Consider the following 18619-nt stretch of genomic DNA (forward strand, 5'->3'; position numbering starts at 1 on the left):
CCTTTCCCCGTCCCCCCCCCCCCCCCCCCCCCCCCCTCGGCCTCCTGCAGTCCTCTGCGTCCTCCCCGGCTAATCTCAAATGTACCCCTTCCCCAAGTGCCGCAGCCGCTTCCACTGCTTTCCTTGCTCCACGTCCAAGCTCCCGCTTGAGGCAGCCAGGCCTCAGGCTCCCGTCTTCCCAGGCGGCTTGGCGGTGCACAGAGACAACTCACGCCAGGGCCAAGACGGCCTGAGTCACTGAGAGCCACCCTGCCCACCCCGACCCGACAGCTCCTAAAACTTCCAAATTCTTCTCTCTTCAGGTGTTAGACTAGAGAAAGGAGAGGAGGGACATTTACTGGGCAGCTGCTGGGTTGTGTTCACCATGTTAGGCATCCATAGACACATAAAATGCAACATGTCACTTACCCACCCCCAGGATCGCCCCCACTGTGCAGATGAGCAAACAGAGGCTCCGAGGCAGCTTCGTTTCCCTGTCTCTCCCCCCCCTCCCTCTCGGCCTCCTGCAGTCCTCTGCGTCCTCCCAGGCTAATCTCAAATGTACCCCTTCCCCAAGTCCCACAGCTGCTTCCACTGCTTTCCCTGCTCCACGTCCAAGCTCCCGCTTGAGGCCTCAGGCTCCCGTCTTCCCAGGCGGCTTGGCGGTGGTATCCCACCCCGCGTGGTTCTCACCCCAAGAGCCAGCCGCTGTGCCAGGGACAGCGATGGGCCGCCCTCCACCTTCTCCACCTCCAGAGAGTGCTCAGGCCCTGGCCCCAGATCCACTCCGGCCCCAGGTCCTTCCACTCTCCACCCCTCCCACATGCAGACACCCTGCAAGCCTCACAGGTGTGCCAGCTCCTCAAAGCGCTCCCAGCCTCCGAGGCAGGCAGGAGAGCCCATGACGGCGAGGATGAGGATGGTGAGAAGACCGACAGAGGCTCTAACAGGCTCTAACAGCGCACACGCTATGCGGGCTCCGTTCTTAGGGGCTTCACATACATAGCCTCATTCTATGAGCTGCACGGTAGCCTTAGGGATAGTCACTATCTCCATGTTACTGATGAAGATGTTCAAGTCCAAAACCATGAGCCAAGATCACACAGCCAGGAAGGTGGGGCTGTTTCTACTTTACAGAAGAAGAGCGACACTCAGAACCTCCCAGAGTGAAGGCGGGAGGGCATCGGGGCTCCCCTCGCCCAAACCTGATGGTACAGATAAGAATGCCGAGGCCCAGGGCTACTCAGGGAGTGAGTGGCAGAGTGCCCTCTACTCTGCTGGCCTAACCAGAGTGAGACTGGGCCCCATCTGCCTTCCCCAACATCTGCCTCCACTTCTCAACGAGATAGATCGTGGCCCAACACACCCCAGGGACACGCAAGAAAAACCCACCTTCTCTGACAGCCATGTGACTGGCCTGCAGCCACGGCCAGGTCTGGCTGGGCAGACCTCGGGGAGCATTACTGGCCCCTGCCACTCGGTCCCTCCAATCCCCCTGGTGACCAGTGCTCACACCCCCCCCACACACACACTGCCTGGAGCCGTGAACTAAATGTGAAATCGGGATCCCACGGAGGAAGGGGCCTACACAGGACCCCCCCGGAAACCCCTGGGGCACCACTGGGCATGATCCACACATGGGAGCAGGGGCGGGTGCTGGACAAGGGCAAGGGCGGCCTGGAGGGCCCCTGTGCCAATGCAGGGACAAGCAGGGGCCCAGGCTGTGGAGTCCACGAGTTGGGAGCTTGGGTGTGTGTGCCTGCAGCACAGGGAAGCCCTCCAGCACCCATCTCAGCAGGTCCAGGCACCCTGCGACCTGCCAGCAGGGCAGAGAGGACACATGGGTGAGATGCCTGTTCTGGGCTGGAAGAGAGGCACAGCGGAGGGGCACCCCCAAACAAGTCACTAGACGAGCTGGGTCCAAAGCTGAGGGTCCAGCCCCTCCACCAGCCCAGAGAACTGCTTGTTGTTACTACTCCTATGCTTGCTGCTACAGTACCTGCGTCTACAGCCCACCGCACTGGGTAAGGGTCAAAGAGTTGCTGTATGGATTTGTTGAATGAATGAATGAATGAATCCAAGCAGCAACCACTCCTCAGCCCTCCTGCTCTGCCCTTCCCCATCGAGGGCCCCTTCTGCCTGGAAGGATCGTCTCCTGTCTGCCCCCTGCTAGCCCGGGGGCTTCCCGGAGCTGAGTTCCCAGCACCAACTCTCCGCCCAGCTCTGTCCACTTGCCTGGCTCCGGAGCCTCTCCAGGGAGAGACCAGGCCAGGCCGGGGGAGAGACAGCCAGGGCAGGAAGCAGGCGAGGGAAGAAAGCCTCCCTCTCCCACTTCCCACAGCCCTCCAGCCCGGGAGGGGATGCAGGAATGTGGGACAATGAGGCAGGGAGAGGAAATGACTCCATACTGCTGCTGAGATCCGGGGCCTGGGCCACCATCTCCAGAAGGAGCGCACATGTGAGGCCAGTGGCCCGGAGGGGGAGGGGCAGCACCCGTTCCAGCCAGATGTGGTCTCCAGGCATTCCTGAGGAGCCTGGGCTGTGACCACGTGATGGCCCAGAAGTCTCAGCCAGCCGCTGGGGGGAGGGGATGGGCAGCTTCAAAGCCAGCCCCCACCCCCAGCCAACACTCCCTCAGCTCCTGATGACACAGCCCCACAGGAAAGGGGCTGACAAAGCCTGGCTTGCTGAGGGGAGGAGAGCCAAGCTGAAGTCACTGGCGGGGACTGACTCACAGACTTTTCACTTCCTCTGTGATCAGAGAAAGAGGCTCCGGGGCTCCAGCTCAAAGGAAAGTGGGGGCAGCCCCAGCAAAAGGAGGCCTTGGGGCTTCTGGGGAGAAAGTCCTGGGGACTCCTGGGCAGCAAGCCCCTGGGTTCATCTCCTGCCCCTCCTAACCGTTCCCCGCCGTGTGAGCTCGGGCCAGCCAGTCCCCCTCTCTGAGCCTCAGTCTCCCCGTCTGGGAGATGGGAAGCCCATCACCACCATGAGGGTGGTTGTGAGAAGTCCACGAGGTGGGCCGTACGGGAGAAAACACCAGCCCCACGCCTGGCACATAGCAGACAACATGCTCAGTGGCTCATTTCTCAGTGCAGGGCTGGCTCCAGCAGCCGGGCCTCCGAGAGCTGGGAGGGCGCCACAGGAATGAATGGTCCACACCTTTCCAGGAAAGGCAGGGGCGGCACACCCAGGCCAAGTCACTCAGGTGATGGGAAGTGAGTTCAGGTGAGGCTTCAGTGGAAAACTTCATTCTGGGCCAAGCTTGGGCCTGGCCCTCAGGCGGAGGGGAGATGGGTGGAGAGCCATTTCCACCTGGGCCCCGGGGAGCTCACCCCATGGCAGCACGGCCAGGTGTAGGCTGCAGGGGGTGGCCCGGGGGCATGCTGGAGCCATTCTGCTGCCTGTACCCCTGGGCTCTGTGCTGCCCCCCAATTTTCTGGGCACAGATGCCCAGAGGTAACTCTCCCCTTCCCTACCCCTCGACGCCACGCTGAGGCCGAGCCCGTGCCCTGACTGGAGGAGGCAGCTGCGGGCACAGAGGCAGACCAGGGGCCCTGTCTTCAGTGCAGTTTCCCAGAAGCCAATGGGTTAACAGATCAGAGTGGGCACTCCGGCGAGATGGGAGCTCAGTGTGAAGATCCGGCCCCACCCCCTTGGCTTCTACTGAGCCCACCTAGAGAGCTTAAAACTCACAACTGAGTCAACTTCCTCATTCCACACCACCACCACCCCTCGTCTGTTATCACAAACAATTCACATTTGTGGCAGAAAAGTAACAGAGAAGAGCAGAAAGGGCAGTGGGGGTGGATGGGGCGGGGGATACGTAAGAACCGGCGCCTCTGAGGGCTGAACACAGACAGCGCGGCCTCCATCTCCTGACCTCGTCCTCTCATCTGCTTGTACTGTATCTTTTCTCTCCAGTAAAAGGGGGGCTGGGTCCCCCAGCCTGCAAGTGGGGAGGCCCCCGCGTCCCTGACCCCACTCTCCCAGGTACCTGCCAGCACCCACACCCCCCCACCCCCCTGTTGCTCCTATCCGCACTGAGCCCCGGACCCCAGGGAAGGGAAGCCTGGCAGACATGCCCATCAGAGGCCTGGCTGCCCAGCTGCACTCTGCTGCTCAGAAGGAAAGACAAATTAAATGCCAACTGATTGTCTCCGTGGAGGAGGCATTAATCTAATGTGAACACTTAACCAGGGCCGCTGACTCCATTACAGGCGGCTATAATGGCCCGGGAGGGCAGGCGATGAGCTGGTGATGGGCCGGGTTTGAGCAGCCACCCTCTGCCCAGCATGCTGCCACCATGCAGACATATACATGGACCTGCTCGCAACCTGACACAGCAGTCCCCTCCGGGGCCCCAGTGGACGAGGCCTGTGCCAGGCTAGTCGGGGTGAGCAGGAAGCACCTGTGGAGGGGAGGGCTCTGGGCTGGGACACAGGAGATCCTGGTTCGAGTCCAGGCTCTGTCACTAATGCATGACCCCAGCAAGTCCCTCCTCCGCCTGGGCCTTAGCCTCCCAGTCCCTATAATATGACCTCGAAGGGTCCCTCTGAATATGACATGGCAGCGCTGTTTGCAGATCCTGCATGTGGCCCTTCCTTAGAGCCCAGAAGAGGTGACAGCCTCGGGGATGTCAACTCCTTGGCTTCTACTGAGCCCACCTAGAGAGCTTAAAACTCACAACTGAGTCAACTTCCTCATTCCACACCACCACCACCCCTCGTCTGTTATCACAAACAATTCACATTTGTGGCAGAAAAGTAACAGAGAAGAGCAGAAAGGGCAGTGGGGGTGGATGGGGCGGGGGATACGTAAGAACCGGCGCCTCTGAGGGCTGAACACAGACAGCGCGGCCTCCATCTCCTGACCTCGTCCTCTCATCTGCTTGTACTGTATCTTTTCTCTCCAGTAAAAGGGGGGCTGGGTCCCCCAGCCTGCAAGTGGGGAGGCCCCCGCGTCCCTGACCCCACTCTCCCAGGTACCTGCCAGCACCCACACCCCCCCACCCCCCTGTTGCTCCTATCCGCACTGAGCCCCGGACCCCAGGGAAGGGAAGCCTGGCAGACATGCCCATCAGAGGCCTGGCTGCCCAGCTGCACTCTGCTGCTCAGAAGGAAAGACAAATTAAATGCCAACTGATTGTCTCCGTGGAGGAGGCATTAATCTAATGTGAACACTTAACCAGGGCCGCTGACTCCATTACAGGCGGCTGTAATGGCCCGGGAGGGCAGGCGATGAGCTGGTGATGGGCCGGGTTTGAGCAGCCACCCTCTGCCCAGCATGCTGCCACCATGCAGACATATACATGGACCTGCTCGCAACCTGACACAGCAGTCCCCTCCGGGCCCCAGTGGACGAGGCCTGTGCCAGGCTAGTCAGGGGTGAGCAGGAAGCACCTGTGGAGGGGAGGGCTCTGGGCTGGGACACAGGAGATCCTGGTTCGAGTCCAGGCTCTGTCACTAATGCATGACCCCAGCAAGTCCCTCCTCTGCCTGGGCCTTAGTCTCCCAATCCCTAGATAATATGACCTCGAAGGGTCCCTCTGAATATGACATGGCAGCGCTGTTTGCAGATCCTGCATGTGGCCCTTCCTTAGAGCCCAGAAGAGGTGACAGCCTCGGGGATGTCAACTCCATCCAGAGTTTTCCTGGGTAATGACCCAGGTCTCTGGCTCTTGCTCTCAGCACCAACTACCAACAGCAGGGGTTGGGGCGCAGCAGACATTGGTTGGTTCATCTGCCCATTCATTCATTCCATAATTGTCCCTGAGGGCTTGCCATGTGCACCCGGGCCTCATAGAATCAACGGTTATAGGACTCTCGACCGCCCCACCGAGGACAGGCAAACTGAGAAAGCTGTTTGCCACTGCGATCCCGGGGGACCCACGTACCATGAGGCAGGAGCCTCCGTTTCCTCCTCTGTAAAATGGGGTAGCAATCCTACTTGCAGGGTTCAGACAGATGAAACGAGCTCACGTGAAGGGACACAGGCGCTCCTGCTGGACAGTCATTTTTACCGCTGGTATTACCCGGACTGCACTCGCTCGGGGGAGGGAGGGACAGGTGAGCAGGTAAGGCACCGAGCACCTTAATAGGGACACCTCTTCATCCTGCCCCCACCCTCTGGAAGCAACTGAGAGGTGGCACTGAAATCCCGTTTTAATGCATTTTCCCAGCAAAGAGGTAAAAACAAGCCCTGCCGGTGGTCTGTGGGGAGAGTTCCTTGTTCCTCGGTGACCAAAGGGTCACCTTTGCACGCTGCTGGCTGGCCTCCTCTCTGTAAGGAGCCACCAGGCCTGGAGAGAGGTGGGCAGGAAAGACGGGCAAGTCCCTAACTAGATGCACCCCTCAGGGGTGAGCAGGAAGCACCTGTGGAGGGGAGGGCTCTGGGCTGGGACACAGGAGATCCTGGTTCGAGTCCAGGCTCTGTCACTAATGCATGACCCCAGCAAGTCCCTCCTCTGCCTGGGCCTTAGTCTCCCAATCCCTAGATAATATGACCTCGAAGGGTCCCTCTGAATGTGACATGGCAGCGCTGTTTGCAGACCCTGCATGTGGCCCTTCCTTGGAGCCCAGAAGAGGTGACAGCCTCGGGGATGTCAACTCCATCCAGAGTTCTCCTGGGTAATGACCCAGGTCTCTGGCTCTTGCTCTCAGCACCAACTACCAACAGCAGGGGTTGGGGCGCAGCAGACATTGGTTCGTTCATCTGCCCATTCATTCATTCCATAATTTGTCCCTGAGGCTTGCCATGTTCACCCGGGCCTCATAGAATCAACGGTTATAGGACTCTCAACCGCCCCGAGGACAGACAAACTGAGAAAGCTGTTTGCCACTGCGATCCCGGGGGACCCACTTACCATGAGGCAGGAACCTCCGTTTCCTCCTCTGTAAAATGGCGTAGCAATCCTACTTGCAGGGTTCACAGACAGATGAAACGAGCTCACGTGAAGGTACACAGGCGCTCCTGCTGGACAGTCATTTTTACCACTGGTATTACCCGGACTGCACTCGCTCAGGGGAGGGAGGGACAGGTGAGCAGGTAAGGCACCGAGCACCTTAATAGGGACACCTCTTCATCCTGCCCCCACCCTCTGGAAGCAACTGAGAGGTGGCACTGAAATCCCATTTTAATGCATTTTCCCAGCAAAGAGGTAAAAACAAGCCCTGCCGGTGGTCTGTGGGGAGAGTTCCTTGTTCCTCGGTGACCAAAGGGTCACCTTTGCACGCTGCTGGCTGGCCTCCTCTCTGTAAGGAGCCACCAGGCCTGGAGAGAGGTGGGCAGGAAAGACGGGCAAGTCCCTAACTAGATGCACCCCATTCCCCAGGCCCACACCCCCTCGGGCAACGAGAAGCCTGTACTGAGCAGGAAGCCGTATCTGGTCCTGTCTCTGCCCTAACTTGCTGTGTGACCTCGGCCAAGTCCCTTCTCCTCCTCTAGCATCACTTTCCCGTTCTTAATGCAATGGTGTCAAACTAGATAAATTCTAAGGGCCCACCCGGCCAGGCCAGAAAGCAATGTCCATGGTCCCTGGATAGACACGCCATGCTGACCACAAAGCTCTCTAATAAACCACAACATCTCGAAGGCAGCTGGCATCAGTCTCTGAGTTCAGACCAACGTGTGCAGCGGGGAGAAGGGCAAGGGCTCTAGAGCCAGAGGGGCTTGGGATCGAACCCAGCTATACATCGGGCAGCTCTGGGACTGCAGCAAGCTACTGACCCTCTCTGAGCCTCGGGAAGACCGCCCACCTCATAGGGTTTTTGCAAGTATTCAGTGGACTCAGGTATGACAGGTGCCTGGAACAGTGCCTGACACACCATGAGCACGCGGATCATCCTCATCCGCATGACCTCCCAATGACAGATGGGCAGAGAGGTCGGGAGAGACCCAGGGAGTGGTCCCGGACCACCCTGCAGGTGACAGGGCCAGACCTGAACCAAGGACCGGCTGACCCCAGAGCCACTGTGCTGCCTTAATAATCATGTTGATGATGACAATAATAATGAGGTAGATGCCACCGTCACCTGGATGGATGATCAGGGCTACATAGGGTGGGAATGGCAGAGGGAAAGAAACCAGATGCTGGCACCAATTCCCCTACCAGCATCTGCCTTCTATGCCCCCCAGTGTGCCCCAAGAATGAATGGGCACGTGCCCAGCCCTTTGAGGTCTGTGACCAGAGCCACCACAACAGCAGGTGAGACCAAGGCAGGAGAGGTCCCGCCAGCCGGAGCCCAGCCGGACTCGTGGAGCCACCCTGCGAGGCACAAGGCATTTAAGGGCACTCTCCCAGGCCCAGAGAAACCCCTGGTCACCCGCCCCAACGCCAACCTGAGGTTTCAGCTGTCTATATGAGTCATTGGTCCAATTACCCAGTGTCCATATTTGCCCTGGTTCCCAGCGTCACTTCGACGTTCGTGTCGTTTATTGAAAATTCCAGCTACTCTGTGGACGCCTGCGATCCAGAGCTGTAGGCTGGACAGCACCCTCCTTCCAGTCCTCTGTCTAGGAACCACACCCCAAGTGGGCACTGCCCCCCACAAACCAGACCACTCTGAGAAGGAAAGTGACTCAACGAGCATCTCATGACAAGGAGGAATTTGTGTCCCAAACTGCAGGCCATCGTGAGGTTTCGGGCACCATTTCCAATTTCTTCCAGGCCATGCTGACCCAAAGCTCTCTAATAAACCACAACATCTCAAAGGCAGCTGGCATCAGTCTCTGAGTTCAAACCAATGTGTGCAGCGGGGAGAAGGGCAAGGGCTCTGGAGCCAGAGGGGCTTGGGATTGAACCCAGCTATACATCGGGCAGCTCTGGGACCTGCAGCAAGCTACTGACCCTCTCTGAGCCTCGGGAAGACCGCCCACCTCATAGGGTTTTTGCAAGTATTCAGTGGACTCAGGTATGACAGGTGCCTGGAACAGTGCCTGACACACCATGAGCACGCGGATCATCCTCATCCGCATGACCTCCCAATGACAGATGGGCAGAGAGGTCGGGAGAGACCCAGGGAGTGGTCCCGGACCACCCTGCAGGTGACAGGGCCAGACCTGAACCAAGGACCGGCTGACCCCAGAGCCACTGTGCTGCCTTAATAATCATGTTGATGATGACAATAATAATGAGGTAGATGCCACCGTCACCTGGATGGATGATCAGGGCTACATAGGGTGGGAATGGCAGAGGGAAAGAAACCAGATGCTGGCACCAATTCCCCTACCAGCATCTGCCTTCTATGCCCCCCAGTGTGCCCCAAGAATGAATGGGCACGTGCCCAGCCCTTTGAGGTCTGTGACCAGAGCCACCACAACAGCAGGTGAGACCAAGGCAGGAGAGGTCCCGCCAGCCGGAGCCCAGCCGGACTCGTGGAGCCACCCTGCGAGGCACAAGGCATTTAAGGGCACTCTCCCAGGCCCAGAGAAACCCCTGGTCACCCGCCCCAACGCCAACCTGAGGTTTCAGCTGTCTATATGAGTCATTGGTCCAATTACCCAGTGTCCATATTTGCCCTGGTTCCCAGCGTCACTTCGACGTTCGTGTCGTTTATTGAAAATTCCAGCTACTCTGTGGACGCCTGCGATCCAGAGCTGTAGGCTGGACAGCACCCTCCTTCCAGTCCTCTGTCTAGGAACCACACCCCAAGTGGGCACTGCCCCCCACAAACCAGACCACTCTGAGAAGGAAAGTGACTCAACGAGCATCTCATGACAAGGAGGAATTTGTGTCCCAAACTGCAGGCCATCGTGAGGTTTCGGGCACCATTTCCAATTTCTTCCAGGCTTGCTATACCTTCATCACCTCCTCCAGGGAGCCCTCCATGACTTCCCCAGCATGAACCAGTACGCCCATCCTGGTGTTTGCAGTCCTGGCACACGCCTTCCTCGTGGCATCCAGGGTGCTGTACATTTTTACTTCTCTGCCTCTCTCATCAGACTCTGGTCTCCCAGCAGAAGGAGAAGACTTGCATTAACTGCATAATGTTCATTATGTCACTTTACTCCCACCACAGCTCTGTGAGCCAAGTGTTACTGTTCCCACCTTACAGATGAGCACACTGAGGCTCTAGTGAAATGATTGCTCTGTGTCAAGCCCAGGTCCACCTGACTCCCAAGCCTGAGCATCCTCCATAAACCCCACTCCTTCTGTATCTTTTTAAATTTTTGAATGATGTGATGTATCACCTAATAAGAAAAAATCAAAGCCGTTTACATTTTAGAAAGGCAAAAATACCTGCTCATTTCCCCCTGTTTTAAATAGCATGAGAATTTCACAATGGTTACACAAGAAGTAATTTTTTTAAAAATCAGGTAAGCCAAACAAAAAACATAAAAATCAAAACCCATCTGATGCCCCATCCTGAGACAATCGATGTTACACTGGCTGCCCCTCCTTTCTCTGAGACTGTTTTTCTTGTGAGATCTTTTAAAAATGAAAATGGGATCAGTGCATATTGGTCTTCAGGATCCTTTTCCACTGAACAGTATACGGCAAGCCTCTTGCCGAGCAGGCGATACGGCAGGTGGCTGGGGCGCCACTGATCTAAGGGGTCCTGCACTGTCATCCCCCAAATCCCAGCAATCAAGCCGCGAAGAACTTCTCGGTGCACACGAATTTGCATATCTGTCCAGGTGTCTACGGGGAGTGGGGTGGGTCACGGGAGCAGACTTAGAAAGGGCTTCCGTGCCCTCTAAGGCGTGTGTGTTGATGGGGCTGCCCTCTCGGGGCTCAGCAGCTGCCAAGGAAAAGCTCCTACAACCACACTGATCTGTGCCTCCGATTCCCTATTAATCAAAAGGCTCAGGTAGAGGGAGACTCATCGTAAGTACTTCCCTTCCACACCCTCGCTGGGGTGGCGCTCTGACTTCCCCAAGGAGCAAGGGCTGGGAGCGGCCAAACCTCTTTTCTGCAAGGGCAGCAGTTCCCACCTGGTGTGTGATGAGCCCTGGAGCACGTGGCCACATGCTAGGACGGGGCCACACAAGCAGCAACCCCCAGAGCAGCTCCAGCCCTGGGCATGCCAAGCTACCTCACACCTCCGGGGCCTTTGCATGTGCTGTGTACTCTGCCTGGAAGGCTCTGCTCCGTTTGCCCCTTTTGTTTCTTCTCTTTCTCCTCATGCCGACTTCAAAACACAGCTTATATACCCCCTCCTCCAGGAAGCCTTCCCTGACTCTTTGGTCAAAGTCAAATGCCCCTCTTCTGTACTCCAAAGGCCCCAGTCACTGGCTACCGAGGTTATCCGTTCACCTGTTGGCTCTCTCCTACTTAACTCAGCTCTTGCAACTCCATGTCTAGCTCCCCAGATGCCACTCCAGAGCCCAGCACAGAGCCTGGTACACAGGCACCAAACAAATGTTTGCTGGACAAAGGGCCCATTGAGTGTCACCTCCAGGGCCTTCTGAGGAGATCCAACCTGGAGTCAGTAGGACATTGATTCCACTGTGTGACCTTGGACATGACCTCCCTGCCTACCCCTCCCCAGGAGCCTCAGTTTCCCCAGACAACCTCCACAGTCCCTGCCAGCTCTGCGACTCTCCTTCCATGATCCTCCTCTCTCGCCGCCCTGCCTAGGCCTACCTCGCAGGGGGCAGGTGATAGGAAGGAAGGTGCTCACAGCTCTCCATCCTGGCACTTGCCCTTTCCGCCCAGGCCTGGCCAAGCCCCCAGACACACTCCACCCAACTGCATGCTCAGTGTCAGCAGGCTCTCTGCCTCTAGGGCTGCTGCTCTTGCTCAAGTCAGAAGCCAGCAGCTGGCCTGAGCACCCAGGCCAAGAGCCAGGAGGCCCCGAGGGTCTGTATCCGTGTCCAGGAGGCTGGGGGCCCCACCCCAGGATATGTTTACAGCTTTGAGTAAAATAGCAACTCCCCAGGCTATTTTCGAAATCTAATTTGCAGTTTGGGTCTCTCCCTTGTTTATTCCAAGTGACTGTGCCCCACAGGTAAGTGCAAGGCACTGTGGGTCTGAAGCTCGATGCAATCTCCCTATCAAAGCCAGATCCTCACTCACTGCTCACCCAGCAGCCTTGGGGCCAATGCCTCCCATGCCAAGTTTCCCTAATCATCTGCAGCCAGGAGTTGGCACCCCCCCACCCCTCCTGGGTTTAAACCAGGCTCTGCAGCCTTGAGCAAGTCGCCTCTCCAGGCCTCGGTCCCCTCATCTGTGACACGGGGGAGAAGGACCCCGCCTGAATTAGACGAGGACAGGCAAGCACAGACAGGCTCCATGTGTGGGAGGGAAAATCACTGAACATGGAAACGGGATCCCGGGAAGTCAGAAAGAGACGCTCCGAAGTCCAGGCCATTTGTAAGTGAGCCGTCTGAAGCCCAGAGAAGAAAGTGACCTGCCCAAGGTCACACCGTCGGGCAGCGGCAGAGCGAGGACAGGAGCCCAGAGCCCGTCTACTTCCTGCCCTGCCACTGGTAAGGAGGACACTCCTGAGTAACCGCCAGGGAGGAAGGAGGGGAGAGCGACAAGGACCCAGGAAAACAATTAATTACACGTGGGGCTTGTGCAACTGAGGACGGGTCACGGCGGGCCCTGCCTGTGTGTGCGGCACCCTGAGTGTCACAAATGGCCCGAGGGCTGCAGGCACAGCGGGACAAACTGCCATCAGCTGCTCCAAGAGAGGGCTTAGTGACCACACATAGTTCAAGGGGACAGGCTCATGACTTAATACCAGCCTCCTGTCGCCATGCGGGTCCTGGCATTCAACTTGCCATGTACCAGGGGGAGGGCACTGGGGCGCCCCCCAACACACACACACACACACACACACACACAGTGCTCCTCCCACCCGACCATGGGGCTGGGGTTCCCCTCTCAGAGTGGAGACAAGTCAGTTCCCTCCAGATGCCCAGAGAACGTCCTGTGACCGTACAGCCCCTGGCAGGGGGCTGTATTGGAGCCCCTCTTGTCCTCACCCCCATTCTGCTGATGGGGAAACTGAGGCTCACAGAGGTCAGGCAACTTGCCCAGGTGACATAATCACAGTAGTTCACATCATGATGTGCTGGCATTGATGGCCACTATTAGTTCATTCAATCCTCACGCCAACCTTATGAGGTGGGTACTGTTATTAGGCCCATTTCACAGACGGGGAAACAGGCCCAGGGAAGGGAAGCAAGGTGTGCGAGGTCACAGAGCTCGAGAGTCCGGCTCCAGGGCCCCAGCTCAGAACACCCGACGCGCCTGCCTCTGCTCTCCTTGTGGGATGGCGGATGCAGGACTAGAGCACGGGTCTCTCTTGTCCCAAAGCCTGGCTCCTTTCTCTGTGCCAGGTGGCCTCATAATGGGAGGGAGAAGGTCAGGCAGTGTGTACCTCAGTTTCCTGGGGGTCAGGATGGGCCCCAAAGTGCACGACCTCCAAACTGCATGAGTGCAGTGCACAGGCCCCACCCTGGCTGCCAGGCTGGGCCCCTCTTGGCCCTGACTGTGGCCCCTGAATGAAGGGCCCCCCAAGTCTGGTCCGGCCCAGGCCCTCAGGTGGCCAGGGGGGTCCTTCAGACACCAGAGAGGCCCCCTTCCTGAGCAAGTCCCCGAGCTGCCCGGACCCTGCCAAGTGCCAGTCCAGGGCGGGCAGAGGGTCACCAACCCCAACCCTGCCCAGGGACCAGCACAGCTCTTCCCAAACCCGATTGGGGCCTCTCTTCCCCGGAGACATGGTCCTCCAGCCACCCGATCCCTGGACTGGACGTAGCGAGAAGCCAAAAAGGAGATGGTCCAAGACAGAGGGAGAGGAGAAGCGGCTGGGGGAGCGGGTGAGGCCATTGCACCCGTGCCCTGCCCCTCCTCCACGCTGCCGTCACTTAAACACTTTCACATCAGACAGACCGACCCAGCTACTCCCCAGCTGGTGGCAAAGTGACTTTACCTCTGTGACCCTCGGTTTTCTCATCTATAAAATGGGGTAACAACAATACCTACCTGCCTGGGTTGTGAGGATTGAACAAGACCATGAACACCACGCATCAACATTATTTTGGTCATCTCAGCTACAAGTAGGCCCCACTTCCAGTTTCCCAGGGTGCGGGGGGGAGGGGGGGGGCGGGTGTTACTGTTCCGGAACCCAGGGTCCTGGGCTTGGCTTAGGTGTGACATTCCTCCCCTCAGAGGCTTCATCCTCTAAATTCCCTCTTTGCCACACTGGGACTGGGGTGCTGTCTGGTCCCCAGAGTCTCCAAGTGCCCAGCACATAATAGGCCCTCAACTGGTGCCAATTTACTGGATGAATGGGCTTGTGAGCTGGAGCCGTGGGGCAGAGCCGCGAGCAGAGTCCAGTCCAAGCCCCACTCCACCTGCACCGACCCTGGGCCAGTCCCTGCATCTGCTGACCCCTCTGCACAGGGAAGCTCTCCCCGCCCCTGGGGACTCAGGGCAGCTGCCCAGGGTGGGCCCTTCCCCACCGGGCCTGGCCTGCTAGGGATAGACAGCCGGTCCACACCCACCCCATGGGCCCACAAAGGCCTCCTCCTGGTGACTTTGCCTTGGGACAGATGGAACACCGTGTGGCATCTGCCAAGCCAGATGGCCTGGTTGGCCTGAAGGGCCAGGACACCAGCTGCGGTCCGGCCCCAGCAGGCAGAGCTGCTTAACCCCTTCCTGCCCCAGCCGCAGGAGGTAGTGTCCGCTTGGCAACTTAACCACTGTCATACACTTCACCTTGACAGTGAAGGCCTCCCCAGGGTCAAAAGGGAGGCAGGGAGGCTATGGGATGAGAGGGAGCCAGGGGACAGGGGGGAGAGGAGGAGGCCGCTGCCAGCTTTGAGGGCAGGGCTGGACCGCCAGGAATCTGCCAGCCCAGAGGCGAGCAGGGCGGGCACTGACTCTGGGCGGGGAGCACTGTGGGGCCAGGTGGAACCAGCTGCTTTGCTTCCAAGACTCCCCTGTGGGGCAGAAACAGCCAGGCCAGAAGGCCAGCAGCCACCTTTATGGGGCTGGAAAACCCACTCCCAGGCCACACCCTGGAAACAGCACTGCCCAGGCTGCCATGCGGCACACCCTCTCTGGGCCTCAGTTTCTCCACCAGGAAAGGTGGGGCGGGGTGATCCCTGGGCTCCAGGGCTACTTCTGGCTCAGAGGGTTCCATGACTCCACGAGATGGAATGCGCCTCCCTCCTAGGAACCTGTGGGATCCTATAGGGACCCACCAGATCCCGTCTACACAGAGCAGGCCCCAACCAGTGAGCGTGAGTCAGGGGGGATTCGGGCAGGAAGAGAGTAAACCTTGGGATGGGGGGAAGGGGTGCTGCCTGGAGGACTTGGGAAGGGTCATCACCAGGGAGTGGAAATCCGCCCATGCTCCCACTCTGTGGGAGGCTAAACAGGGGGACAGGCTGCATGTGGGTTAGGGCTGGAGGCCAGGCAGCATTTCCCGAGGGAAGAGGCGACAAGGACACTGGAAGCACATCCAGGGAAGGCTCGGAATGCCCTCCCAAGGCAGGAAGGTGTGTAAGTGGCTCTGCAGTGGTCCCCGCCTCAAGGAGAGGAAAGAACACATGACCCAGGAGACGCCCTGGGGACAGCAAGCCGGTGACCACAAGGATCAGAGAAGCAGGGCCCCGGGGTCTCTGCGCTCAGGTGTCCAAGCCGACCTGACAGTCCAAGCAGACAAGTACGTCATCTCAGGGCAGAGCACGGCCACGCTGGCCCCAGGCTGGGGCTGGCATTCGGGTCCAGCCAGCAGCTCTGGAGGTCTCTCAGGACAGAGGCAGCGGAGGACTCCAGAAAAGCCAAGAACACGTCAAAACAGCCATGGAGGGGGGCTGGGCGAGAGGGCCGCCAGCCAGGAGAGGAGCTGTGGGTACAGAGGGGCGAGGCTACCATGGGGCTGGGGTTCACAGGCCTGGCTGTGAGTCCTGGCTCTGCCACCAACTCGCTGTGCAACCTGGGGCAAGTCACTGCCCCTCTCTGAAAAAACTGTGTTGGGGGAGAAACGAAACAATCTCCAAGGGCTCTCCCAGCTCTGATTGAACAGTCATTTGGCAAGTTCCCTGCAGACAGGAGTCTGCCTTTCTGGTCCACGCAGCAGCATCCCCAAGGCCCAAGCATGGGGCCTGAGCATAGGGGTCCCCAAAATAATGGATGGATGGATGAAAGAATGGGTGGATGGATGGATGGATGGATAGATAGATGAATGGATGGATTGATGGATGGATGATAAAGTGGGGTAATTCCTGAGAAAGAAGAGCAGGAGGTCCCAGGCACCCCCTGGAATGATTCCTTACCTGCCCAGAGGCCTCCCTGGATCACTTTCCCATGGCTACTTGTACATACACATGCATATACCGACAGATGCATGGTTGCATACGCAACACTCGCCAAGCATAGCAACCCAGCTCTGACTCCTGAGAACAGAAATTGAAGCTACGGGTCCCCGAAGCCATGAGATTTATCTGCGCTGGCCTTTCCCCAGAGCAGCCGGCTTCCTAAAGTACACTCCCCACGCGGGGGTTGAAAGGAGACTCAGCAGCGGTGGAACCCAGTGCGGCTCTTTTAAGCCATTAAGTCATTTCAGCTGCCGAGACCGTGTCCTCGTCGGGACCGCGGCATGACCACAGCCAACCTTCGGGAGAGCCGTGACGTCCAGAGAACGCATCCACGAGGCCTGACCTGCGCCAGGTGCCCGAGACGCGCTTGGGAAAAGGTGAGATGAGCATTATCGGGTATGAGACCCCGGCTTTCCTCTCGGAGGAGCAGAGGGAGAGCCAGGCCTCCCAGGGCCGCTGTGCTTGGGCCCCGCGATCCCATCCACCTTGTTCCCACCTGGGGGGTGCGCAGAAGCTACAAAGCAGCCTTTGTCTCAGGTGAAACCCTACACCAGCTGCCCTGACGTCAACCCTGGAACAGCAATGCCAACACAGCCTTCCAGTCACCTCTCCAAGATCTGGGAGTGAGCACTTCACCCACAAGGCCTCCCAGAGGCAGTCTGTGGGCTGGACAGGCACGGACACCATCTTCCCGGAGCCCCAGAAGGAAAAGAGCTGCCCCTCTGCCTGCCAGGGGGCAAGACAGGACTTGAACTTGCAACTCCCGTCTCTCAGCCCAAGGGCCAGGGCCAAGAACATGTAGGTGGCCCATTTCTCAGCCTGGGAGACTGAGCCCGTCCCTGTGACAGGAGGTACTCTCTCTATAGGAGTCTGCCAGATCCCGGTTCTAATCCCAGCTCTGCCCCTGCCCCATGGTGAGACCTCGGCTCAGGGATGTGACTTCCTAGGCTTCCACATCGGCACAAGGAGGCTAGGAGGCGGGGACAGGGACAGGGACCCCAGGGGAGCGGGGACAGGGACTTCAAGGAGAGTCCACTCTCCAACAGGCCACTGGAAGCCACAGGCTCCAGGGGACACGCTCTCACAGACACGGCCTTGAAGGCTAGGCCTTGTCCTCCCAGTGACCCTGCGCTGACAGTCTGCTGGGGAGGAGAGGGGATGTGACCTCCCCCTCTCTGGCCAGGCAGCCCGCTCTGCTGGAGAAAGGAAGTGGCCTGAAGACAAAAGGCCAGCCTGCAGCGGAAGGGGGAGGGAGTAGGCAGTTCCCACTGCGCGGGCCTGGGGGCTGGGGAGGGCCCGGCCTGGGCAGGAGGACAAGCACCCACTGTTTCACTGAATCCTCATGACTGCCTTGTGAGCTAAGGTTGTCACCCCCATTTCACAGATGAGAGAACTGAGGCTTAGGATGGTGATAGGAACCCAGACATTCTGAGTCGGAGCTCACACCCATGCGAAGGCCCAGATCTCGGCCAACGGTGTGCACCCAGGAAGAGCAAACCAAGCAATTTCCCTTTAATTCTTCGTGGATGCATCAGGCCTGAGGGCACAGAAAGGAACAACCTATGGATTGGGGCTCTGTGAGCTTGGCATCAGGTTAATCCTGGCTCTGCCAGTAGCTGGCTGAGCTTGGGCCTCAGTTTCCCCAACTTGGACAAGTCCTAGTATTTTCTTTGAAGGCAAGCATAAAAGCAAGCTCAGACAAAGTCCTCAGACCATCCAACTCCAGGCCTCACCCGAGAAGAGGGGTGGGTATGGCCCTCACTGACCCAGGCTTCTCAACAGCCCATGGGGTTTGCCATCCCATTTTACAGAGGAGGAAACCGAGGCACAGAGCAATGACGCGGCCAAGCACGTGGCTGGCAGATGGGGATAGTAGATCAGTCAGTCAACACCCCAAGACCCCAAAGCTGGGCCAAAGCCAGGAAGTGCCTTTTGTTAGAAGGAGACAAACCCATGGCGACTTCTCTTCTGTAGACCGAGAGAGCCAGCTACAGCGCAGAGGACCCCGACAGCCAGCCAAGGGGCAAGCCTTCACCCCAAGCGGTCTGGCCTCTGGGAGTTTTAAAAACTCTCTTTAAAGGACTAGCAGCCCCGGAAGATCCTTTAGCTCAAGGGTTTCTAAGAAACCCTGCTCAGGGGGCCTGGGCTCCAACCCCTACTTGGCTGTGTGGCCTCAAGGTAGCTGCTCTCCTTCTCTGGGCCTCATCTGTAAAACGGTCATGGGTACATGAGTGGGGGTGGGGAGGGAAATATAAAATACTAAAGCATAAACACTCAGGTCTTTTTAAAAAGACAAAGGGCACATTTAATCGTCTGGGATGACAGGTCATGACATTGCCTGGAAGCAGTGGATGGGTTAAAGAAC

The 18619-nt window shown here is 58.3% G+C and overlaps 1 protein-coding gene across 1 annotated transcript in view; it reads right to left on the reverse strand.

Annotated features, from left to right (window-relative positions):
• IFFO2 (intermediate filament family orphan 2) overlaps positions 1-18619 on the reverse strand; it is a gene marked incomplete at its 5' end in the record, with an annotated part of 51846 nt that overhangs the window by 21615 nt on the left and 11612 nt on the right. The window lies entirely within an intron of this gene.

The sequence above is a fragment of the Myotis brandtii genome, unplaced genomic scaffold (assembly GCF_000412655.1).
Source record: "Myotis brandtii unplaced genomic scaffold, ASM41265v1 scaffold754, whole genome shotgun sequence".
Classification (NCBI taxonomy): Eukaryota; Metazoa; Chordata; class Mammalia; order Chiroptera; family Vespertilionidae; genus Myotis; species Myotis brandtii.